At 39.0% G+C, this 10701-nt stretch overlaps 1 non-coding gene across 1 annotated transcript; it reads left to right on the top strand.

The window, feature by feature from the left end:
* The first annotated feature begins 7937 nt into the window (after positions 1-7937).
* LOC147930933 (small nucleolar RNA R71) lies at positions 7938-8044 on the top strand. Its single transcript, XR_015576855.1, has one exon. It is a non-coding gene; the product is annotated as a small nucleolar RNA R71 (small nucleolar RNA).
* Positions 8045-10701: the final 2657 nt, after the last annotated feature.

Genomic DNA, 10701 nt, shown 5'->3' with positions numbered 1-10701 from the left:
CACCAATTCAACAGGATCTCAAGGGAGCACTAAAGCTCCTCCACTCACTCCATTCCCTAACATTCACAACTAGGGCCAAGGTATGGTCCTAACTTTCCATTGTATATACCATTTATGTCTTGTTTTCTTTATTTTCATTAGTCTTTCTCTTGGACTTTTCTCACACCAAGACTGTGTGAATTAAGTTTGGGGGAGGAACTAACCATCTAACATTGTGTTTTGTTTTGATTTTCATCTTTTGTGTGATGCATTGTTAATAGGTATGTTTTGAGAAAATTCAAAAAAAATTTAAAATTTTCACAAACCAAAAATAAATGCATGTAGTTTTGTATATTCATTCTTGTGTTTAGGATTGAGTCTAGAAGGATTTAGTATGCATTTGCATATGGGATAATGATGAAGTTGCCTTGTTAGAAGTACAGTCTTAAGATTGAACCCATAGCCCTCATTTATAGTTCATTGGTGCTTGATTGATCTTTGGTAAAAAATGAAGAATCTAAGTTTAAGCATTGTGTCACTTGAAAGCACTTTCTTCTAGTGTAAAGCTTGTTTGATCATTGATGCATCTCTATATTATTTGGACTTTAATTTGATCTTTAAAATATCTTGCATATGGACTATGAATGCTAACTCATGGAACTTTCATTTGGGTTAACAATCTCTATTTGCCACTCTATTTTAATTAACCCAATCTCTTGCCATACCTAGGAACCCCAACCTTTTCTTTCAAGCCTTATATTGATTTGTTGAGTGAGGCCTCTTTGTTGATAATGCTATAGGTTGTAAAATCTTGAGAGTATTGAGAATGACAAAGAACTGAATCTTGTTTTAGCTAGGTTTGGAATCATTAGAACTAGCTATTGGGACTGGTTTTAAAAGAAATAGGTGGTTAGAATGTTGGTTTGGGCTCAAGTTTGGAAAAAAGAAAGAATAAAGGGAAACAAAGGTTTACTTGGTCAAAAGAAAAGAAAAGAAAGGTCTCTAAGGTTAAGATTGGTTAAAAGCTCTAAGTCTCAAAGAAAAGAGATAAAAAGTCTTGTTATAATCTCCTAGAATCAAAAAGAAAAAAAAAGAGAGAGAAAGAAAAGTCAAATAAGATTGGGAGTTTAGCAAAAAAAGAATGAGAAAAAAGGAGCTAGTGTTTATAATAAAGAGTAGCCTTAGAGATTTACGAAAAGAATAAGACCAGAAGTTACAAATGGAGTTCAAGAGTTTAAAGTCTAGTTTTTGGGTTGAAAAGAAAGAAAAGAGGAATGAGGAAAGGGTAGAAAAGCTTCTAGGTGGGTAGACATCAAGAGCTAAGCTTTGTATGCCCAAATTGTTCTCAGTCTTAGATTGGTTTCACAACTGTCTAGCATTCCTTTTTGTTTGAGTGTTAACTTCCCTAAAAATCTTTGCCAACCCACTTTAAAAAGCCTTTCCTCTTAAACCAATTGAGCTTAATTTGTTTTCCATTTGCAAGATTACACCAAACACTTAAATGAATGTGAAAGAGATGTTCAATAGGATTGCAAGTCTTTGCTAATAGATAGAAGGTGAACTAGAGTGGTGTATTGTGATAAGCTTAGAAAAATATTTGTTAACACTTTGACTGATTTTAGCACCATTGAACTGCATCTAAGGATAATGGTTTGAATCATTTGTCTCATGCTCTTAGGTTCTGAGTCCCATTTTTAAACCTCTCTCCCTTGTTTTCCACTTGGTTTTTGCTAGAGGACTGACAAAGTATAAGTTTGGGGGGAGTTGATATCTTGTGTTTTTGAAACACATCTATTTGTGGGTGTGATATGATGAATGTATGGAAGGGTGAGATATGACTGAATGGATGGCAGGGTGTTTAAATTCCCCTTATGCAATTGTAGTACAAGAGGTGTCAATCCAATCTGAGAGTTTGCAAGCAATCAGGATGTGCATATATGTCTAAGTCAAGCCAAATGCAAAGGATGTTTGCCACTAACAATCCTATGATGAAATGTAAACTGCAGAATGTAAAAGCTACTAGAACTATATGCTAAATGTAAATGGAACAGAATGATTTTGACAATTATGAAGCTAGAACAGAAATAGAAGCTATGATAATGCAAGTAATGAACTAATGCAGGACAAGTTATGAACATGATACTAAGTGAATGCTACTGAAATGCAACTAAAATGAGACAAGAGATAAGACAAGACAACTACAAATCATAAACAAAAGTTCTGGGGATGAACTCGAGCAAGCACTCGATCGAGTGTAGATCGAGTGCAGGGTCGAGCTAGACAAACGCGAAAAACAGAGCAACACAAGAAAAACAGAGCAATATGAAAGCGAATCAAACAATAAGTAAGCAGCAGGATTAAGACTAAGAAATCAATAACAAGGAAGGCCTTGAGGAGGGATTCATGGGCTGGACTAATGATTGAGGTCATCTAACTTGGTCAACAAATCTTAAACAACTTGAGCTAATCTCTAGACATATATTTCTAAGACATGTTTAATCCACTCTCATGGCAAGAAACAATCAAACTCATGCATCTCTAGACTTGTTCTCACAAAGTAAAGAATCTACACAAGCAGGCATTAAGCAATATGTCAAATACCAAACAAGACCTCTAATCTCTTAGCAAGCCTAATGGTAAACTCTAGATCTAGCCTTATCTATGCTCCTTAAACATTGGTGTGATGCTAAGATGCTTGAAATCAAACCCTACCCTCTCAGTTATAGGATCAGCATTAAGAACATCTAGCCTAGAAGAGATCTACTAGAATCAAGCTTGACCAAATCAAACAAACCTCAAACACAATCCAGCCTAACCCATCCTCAAGATCCTAAGTAACTACTCACAAGAATACATGATGAACATCAAAGTCATAAACCCAGAAAATACTGAAACTTGCATCAAATGAAAGATAAAGCAATGATCAACAATATTCAAGAAGGAATCAAATACGAATTCTTAATATCTTGAAAGTTATTAAACAAAAAAAATCCAAGAATCTTATGTTTTCTCCTTCAAAAGAAGGTACAAGATCTAAGAGAAATAAAAGTGCAAAAGGAATAATTCCCAAAAGGGTAAAAACTAGGTTTTTGACTATCTAAAAAGCTGGACTCTTGGTGGCTGCAGGGTACAAGGCCTTTAAATAGAAAAAGTAGTGGAACCCCTAAAAATGATAAAAGACAAAATAGCTAGGCGGCTCGGCCAACTCGACCCGGTGCTCGGTCGAGTGACCGGTCGAGTTGGCTTCTCTTGTGCATCTTCCACTCGGTCGATTCTCTCTCTGCACACGGTCGAGTGTCTGGTCGAGTGGGCGGTCGAGTGGGACTCTGGACCTTGGTTCTTCAGCCTTAACTCTTTTGCTTTCTCCTCATGATTGCTTCACTTCTCCTCAACATTGCTTCTATGCTCCTTAAGCTCCAAAATCACCTGTTTATGCATGAAAAGATGCAAATGCAATGCAACTATACTCTAATGCATGATTAGTCCTAAAACTATGCAATAATTGTCAAAATGGATAGCAAAAGATGCAAAAGATGTGAATAAACTAAGGGAAAACAGGGTAAAATATATGAACATCAACACCCCCAAACTTAGTCTTTGCTTGTCCTCAAGCAAATAATCAAGACATAAGAAGGTAGGTGAGGTTTGAAAGTGGGATCTCAGCTCCTAAAGCTTGCAAATAGACCATCTAGAATCAATGTCCAAGTTACTAGTATTATGATGCAAATTGAATGAGCTGTACTTAAAGCTTTTAGACAAGCATATCACAACCTTTACTGATTTGAGCCTTAGATGTCCACATGCATTCAAATCAACCATTTCCCTTAACATTCATTAATCAAGAACATGAATCAATTCTATGCAATGCTTAAACTCATTTGGCTTGGAGATAAAGGCTTTGTGACAATGGTGGTCTCTTTTTAGAGTGGGGCTTATCAATATCAAGGTTCTCTCTTAAAAAATGGATTGAGCTTTAGAAGAATGCTAAAGGTAAGAACACTTAGACACATACAAGAACAAAACCTTGTCTACCCAAAGGCACTCAAAGTATTCATCCTACAATCTAAACCCAAATGATCCTAGTGCTACCCTTTAACTTCTTCTCTTCTCTTTCACCTTTTTCTCTTTTGGTTTTCAAGTCTTAGGAGAGGTTTCTTATTTGATCTTTCTAGTGGGATGGAGTATTCTTACTTATTTGCTATGGTTCTCTTTTCTTCTTATTTTTAAGACATACAAGCATTTTGCTAGACTTTTCTTTTCTTTCTTTTCTTTTCTTTATCTAGAACTATCTTCAACAATTTTTTACTTCCCATCCTTTCACTAGACTTTGCTTAAACACATTCTCCTCTTAAAGACTCTACCCTTTTTCTTTCTCTTTTTCCTTTTTTTTTTCTTTTCATAACAGCCAAGTCCCAAACCCAACAAGTGAACCACCTAGTCCTATCTAGTTTGAAAAATGCAAACTAGAACTACACAAGGCGTTACTCTTGTCAGTTCAAACCTAACACTTTCTACCAAGCTCAATCCTAAAAATAGGCCTCACACACACAAGAATAAACATGGCTTGAAATAAGGGTTGGTTAAGGGGTAGGGAAACTGATTTTAATGGTTTAATCAGCTACTTGGATCAACAAGAGTGGTAAAAAGGAGAAAGATGATCCAAATATGTATATGGTATCCATGAGTTTAAAGCAATGCACACATTGATAATTGAAAGTCAATATTAGGTTCTTATAAATAGGAAATGGGGTCAAATCACAACATGCTTCAATTTAGACCAAATGCAATGCAGGAATTCAAAGCTTGGTTTAATCTTATGCTTCTAACTACTCAACTAGCATCAAAGTACTATTAACTTGGGCATTGATCCTAGTCTAGTGAATAAAGCAAGCTAACAAGGCAAAACTCATCATAGATCCCTAATGCAAATATTATACAGTCCTACATGAAACATGCTAAACAAGATCCTAATATGCAATGCAAACTACATGAGCACTCTTTTTTATAAAGATTTTTGCAAACAAATTTCAAATTTTTAGAGTTTTTCTATGCCTTAGATGCTATGCAAATACTAACATGATGATGCTAAAAATTTGAAATAAGAACACAAAACACAATGTCAAATGCTATCTCAAACCCTCCCCCAAACTTAAATCACACAGTCCTCTGTGTGAAAGAAATTTGATTGAGGATTTAGACCAAAAACAAAACATAATATGAAATGCAATGGTATTTACAAGGGAAGGTGATAGTGGTACCTTAAGGATTGGAGAATAAACTGTCCACATCCTCTTGCATGCTGTCAAATGTGTAGTTGGGGTCTTGTTGGTGACTTGGAGATGGTGATTTGGGCAGCTCGACGATAGCGATCGACCGGGACTCGGTCGAGTACATGCTCGAGTGGGGCGTCGAGTGGTTCTTCCAGCTTCTCCTCTTGATTCAAGGTGAGCATCACGACGTTCCATGGAGCTTGCAGCCGCTTGTTGAGACTTCCTAGTAATCTTTGAAGACATTTTCGAACAGAACTGAAGGGAATAGACTCAAAGCTTAAGGTTAATAGGTTAGTGACCCAAAAACTTAAAAAAAAAGCTAAGCTTGAGCAAAAGATGAACTTTGAGAGAGATTTTTAAACTTGATTTTAGTTGTTTTAAGCAAATGAGAGAGTGTTAGAGGTATAGGATCGTGTAAGCTCTATTTAAAGAAGCTAAGGGGACAAGGAGACAAGGGTGGAGCGTCCATACCATTCAAATTTGAAATGGGAATCTTTGACCTGCTTTTTGCTGCCACTCGACCAGCACGTGGTCGAGCTCCCTTGACCAAAGTTTGAAAATTCAAATTTTTCTTCTTTTTCTTCCCTCCACTCGATCATTCTAGAGAAATGGGAATCGAAATGGCCTTAGGTCTTTTCCAACTCGGTCGAGTACCTCTGGTGGGCTGGTCGAGTGGGCTTGCGAATCTCCTTCCCCAAGTCCAAATCTCTCCATACCCAACTAAACTTTCATTGAAAGGCCTACCCAACACAACATAAAAGAAAACACATCAAAACTACTAAGAAATAAAGCATATTTACAAAGGATACCTTAGGGACTTCCTCCCTAGTGAGCTTGTTTAGAGTCACTAAGCTTGACTTTGGTTGTCTTCTTAGACTTGGTCTATATACCAAGGAGGTGAAGAAATCCTCCCTGGAACCTCTTGATCACTGTGAAGTTGATCCTTGATCACCTCACCCTTAACACACAAACCATATTTCTTCTTGATTTTGAGTCTTGGTCTTGCTTTCCTCAAAGACCTCTTGTTTAGCTTGACTTGGAGATCCTTAACCATACCAGTCAACTCTTGAACTGAACTCTTAAGCTTTTCCACAGAATCCTCTTGAAGAGAGGGCTTAGCCTTTGGAGTTGCCTCACCACTTAAACCTTCTTGACCACCTTTGTCCTTGATAGTAAAAGGCTGATCATCAATGGTAGGAAGGTTGGTTGGGTTATAGATGTTGAACTTCATAGCTATACCCTCAGCAATGTTCAAGGTCACAAGACCTTCCTTGACATCAATAACTGCTCCAGCAGTGGCTAAGAATGGCCTCCCAAGAATGATAGGATCTTCAGGCTCCTTGTCCATCTCTAGAACCACAAAATCAGTGTTCTCCACAAGCTTGAGCCTTCTTCTTTGACAAATCAAGCAAAATAATCCCTATAGAGAGGATATGGTACATACTGTTCCAAGGCAAGTCCTCTCTCTTCTTCTTGATAAGCAATGATGATCTCTTGTATGGCCATCACTTCCTCTTGTTTCTCAATCACAACTTCTTCCTTCAAAGCCTTCTCATCCTCTTGTTGTTTAGCCAACATTTATTTTTTCTCAATGATTTACCTTAATTCCTTAAGCTTCTGTGCTTTGAAACGTCCTGGGAATGGTAGAGGCGGTTTGTAAGCAGGAGGAATGTACTTAGCAGGCTTGACAGCTTCTAATCCTTCAGCTCGATCGACCACTCGATCAGGCACTCGGTCGAGTGCTTGCTCGAGCACCTGGTCGATTGCAATGTCGGATTCAGGTTTCTTCTCAAAAACTTCACTCAAGCTTCAGTAACTGACCAATCCTCCCCATCTTGAACATCACTGTCCTCAGTGACTTCCTCATCAGAGATATGAATGGCTTTTGCAGTGAACTCCCTTGGATTTTGAACAGCTTTTCCAGGGAGTTGGTTGGGCTTAGGAGCTGAAGTAGAGGCAATGTTGCTCTCCATAAAGTTCACTCTAGAGTTGAGACCTTCAAACTTCATGTTAAGGTCATTATACTAGGATGTGAGCCTTTGATTCAACTCAGCAAACTGTTTAGCCTCCTCAATCTTTCCATTGGTTTGCCCAATCAACAACTATTGCATCATTTCTCTTAAGTCTTGTTCCTGGCCTTGGTTAGTCTGAAACCCTGGTGGGGGACACAATTGGGGCTGGAACACTTGATGTTGTTGTTTGGGGACATAGTTGTGCTGTTGTTGAGGCTGTTGAGGTGGATAGACTTGGTCTTGTGGATTGGCTACATTGGTGCTTCTATAGGAGAGGTTGTTGTTCTTGAACCCTCCTTGGTTGTAGCCTTTGAATCCACCCTGGTTTTGCATATAACAGAGCTCAGCAAATTCATTCTCCCCCTCTTGAACTTGAACCTTTTCTTCACCAACGAAGTGAATAGACTTTTGTTGGCTAAGGAGGATTTTATCAAGCTTCTCATTGACAATCTTCAAATCCTTCTTGTACTTGTCTTCTTGGTCAGTGGGGGTGGACCTTATGGTTCTGTCATAGTCCTCACTGTAATTCCCATCAGACTGAGCAATATTCTCAACTAATTCACATCCTTCTTCCACATTCTTGTTGAGGAAGTTGCCATTTGAAGCTGTATCAAGAAGCATTCTGATCTTGGGAAGCACTCCTCTATACAATGTACTTAGTAGGGACTCATTGCTGAAGCCATGGTGAGTACACTGAGTCTGAAATCCTTTAAACCTCTTCTAAGCTTCACAAAAGCTCTCATTGTTCCTTTGAGAAAACCTAGAAATTTCATTTCTCAATCTAGCAGTCCTTGCATTGGAGAAGAATATCGCAAAGAAGGCCTTCTTGCAAGCATCCCATGTGGTTATTGCTCCAGTAGGAAGAGTCTTCTCCCAAAGGTGAGCCTTGTCTCCAAGTGAGAAGGGGAATAGCCTTAACTTGAATCCATCCTTACTCACTCCATTAATCTTTGTGAGACCACATATTCTATCAAATTCATCAAGGTGGTCTAGGGGATCCTCCATTGGCAACCCATGGAACTTGTTGGCTTGAATCATGGAGATCAGTCCACTTTTGATCTCAAAGTTTTTGTTTGCTACTGTGGGAGGCACAATACTGGCTCTCTGGTTGTGGGTGTTGGGTGCATCTCCAGCACCAATGTTCCTTGGTCTTGGAACTTGATCATGTTGCTCCATGATGATTGGATCCTCTTGCTGTTCTTGAACTACTCTTCTTTGCTTATGTCTCAAACCCTTTTGTAGCCTGTGGATGTTGTCAATAGGCCTTTGAAGATTGTATTTCCCCTTTGACCTTGTATGCATCAACAAACACTAGTACAGACTCGAACAAGTACACGGTCGAGCGCAGGCTCGAGTGGGTGGTCGAGTCGACTGGGAAGTGGTGTCTATTTGTATACGGCTTCTGACTCGATCAAGTGCTCGATCACTACTCGGTCGAGTGGTGGTTGAGTGGGTGGTCGAGCTAGTACCTGAAACTCAAGACAGCCAAGCAAAAGAAGATTCGAGTTAAGCAACTTCACAAGTGGATAAACGAACTTAATCTTAGACTAATATGGATCCTAAATGTCACAAAAACACTCTCAAATGGGCAACAGCGCCAAATTGAAACACATCTATTTGTGGGTGTGATATGATGAATGTATGGAATGGTGAGATATGAATGAATGGATGGCAGGGTGTTTCAATTCCCCTTATGCAATTGTAGTACAAGAGGTGTCAATTCAATATGAGAGTTTGCAAGCAATCAGGATGTGCATATATGTCTAAGTCAAGCCAAATGCAAATGATGTTTGTCACTAACAATCCTCTGATGAAATGTAAAGTGCAGAATGTAAAAGCTACTAGAACTAGATGCTAAATGTAAATGGAACAGAATGATTATGACAATTATGAAGCTAGAACAGAAATAGAAGCTATGATAATGCAAGTAATGAACTAATGCAGGACAAGTTATGAACATGATACTAAGTGAATGCTACTGAAATGCAACTAAAATGAGACAAGAGATAAGACAAGACAACTACAAATCATAAACAAAAGTTCTGGGGATGAACTCGAGCAAGCACTCGATCGAGTGTAGATCGAGTGCAGGATCGAGCTAGACAAACGCGAAAAACAGAGCAACACAAGAAAAACAATATGAAAGTGAATCAAACAACAAGTAAGCAGCCGGATTTAGACTAAGAAATCAATAAACAAGGAAGGCCTTGAGGAGGGATTGAAACGACCGACCTTTTTTTTTTTTTTAATAATAAATAATAAATATTATATAATAAATAACTACAACTAGTGGTCCCATACCCACTAGCCACCTAACCACAATCACAACCAACAGCGGAATAACAATACCAACATCCAATAAATAATAATCCAATAAATATAAATAACCAATATCCATAATATCAACAATATCCAATAACCCAATAACATAAATCATAGAACCAGCAACCTAGCAATGTTCTAATGACCCAACTCTAGCAACCTAGCAATGCCAGACAACATAAAACCGAGTCCCTAGAACATCCTCCTCTTCATTGCCTGGATTCCACGATCACACTTTGCCTTTACCTGCACCACAAACACATATTGCAATGCATGAGTATTTTATAAACACTCAGTAAGGCAATCCTCCCATCTACTGGGCTATACACACAAGCAATAGAGTATCAATAACCAACACACAACAATCAACAAACGACCATAACAAACCAGGACTTAGCATCGACCAGCACCACATATGCATCGACCGATGCCAAATGGGGAAGCATCGATCGACACAGAAGCTGCATCAACCGATGCAAGTGTAACTTGCATCGACCGATACCCAGTCTGCATCGACCGACGCATGCTTGACGTAACACGAAAACCCTAGAGTTCTACGCGCCGTCCTCGCACTTGCATCGACCGATGCAAGATATGCATCGATCGACGCAATGTCGAGCACCGTGATTTCCCCGAAGCTTCTCGCCGGATTTCGTTCCTACAACCACAGAAACTCATTCCCAAGCCACAAGAAAGCTTCCTAACGCCCATACCAACAATCTAACAAGTCTAACAACACAAAACAAGCAAGTTAAAGGTTCCTCTAGCTTAGATAAGCCATGGTCATGCACTTACCTGTGCCAAGACGAATGTGAACAACAAACAAGCAAGAACACACTTCTAGGAAGCTCCTACAACAATCCCAGCTACAGATCTCACCAAGAAACGCCTCAAATCTCCAGAAAACTCCAAGAACTTTCAAGGACTCTTTCTCCCTTCTCTTTTCTCTCAAAAACGGCCACACACGTCTAATGAGACAAAGACACGACCCTAAGGGTTTTCCCCTTTCTCTTCTGACCAAAACGCAGCGTTTGACTTAATTCAAAACGCAGAGAATTGCACATGCATCGACCGATGCACCTCTTGCATCGACCGATGCAATCCCCTAAACCGGGATT

This window comes from Camelina sativa, chromosome 12, assembly GCF_030686135.1.
Source record: "Camelina sativa cultivar CO46 ecotype springtype chromosome 12, ASM3068613v1".
Taxonomy (NCBI): Eukaryota; Viridiplantae; Streptophyta; class Magnoliopsida; order Brassicales; family Brassicaceae; genus Camelina; species Camelina sativa.
This window is presented reverse-complemented; position numbering and strand designations above follow the sequence as displayed.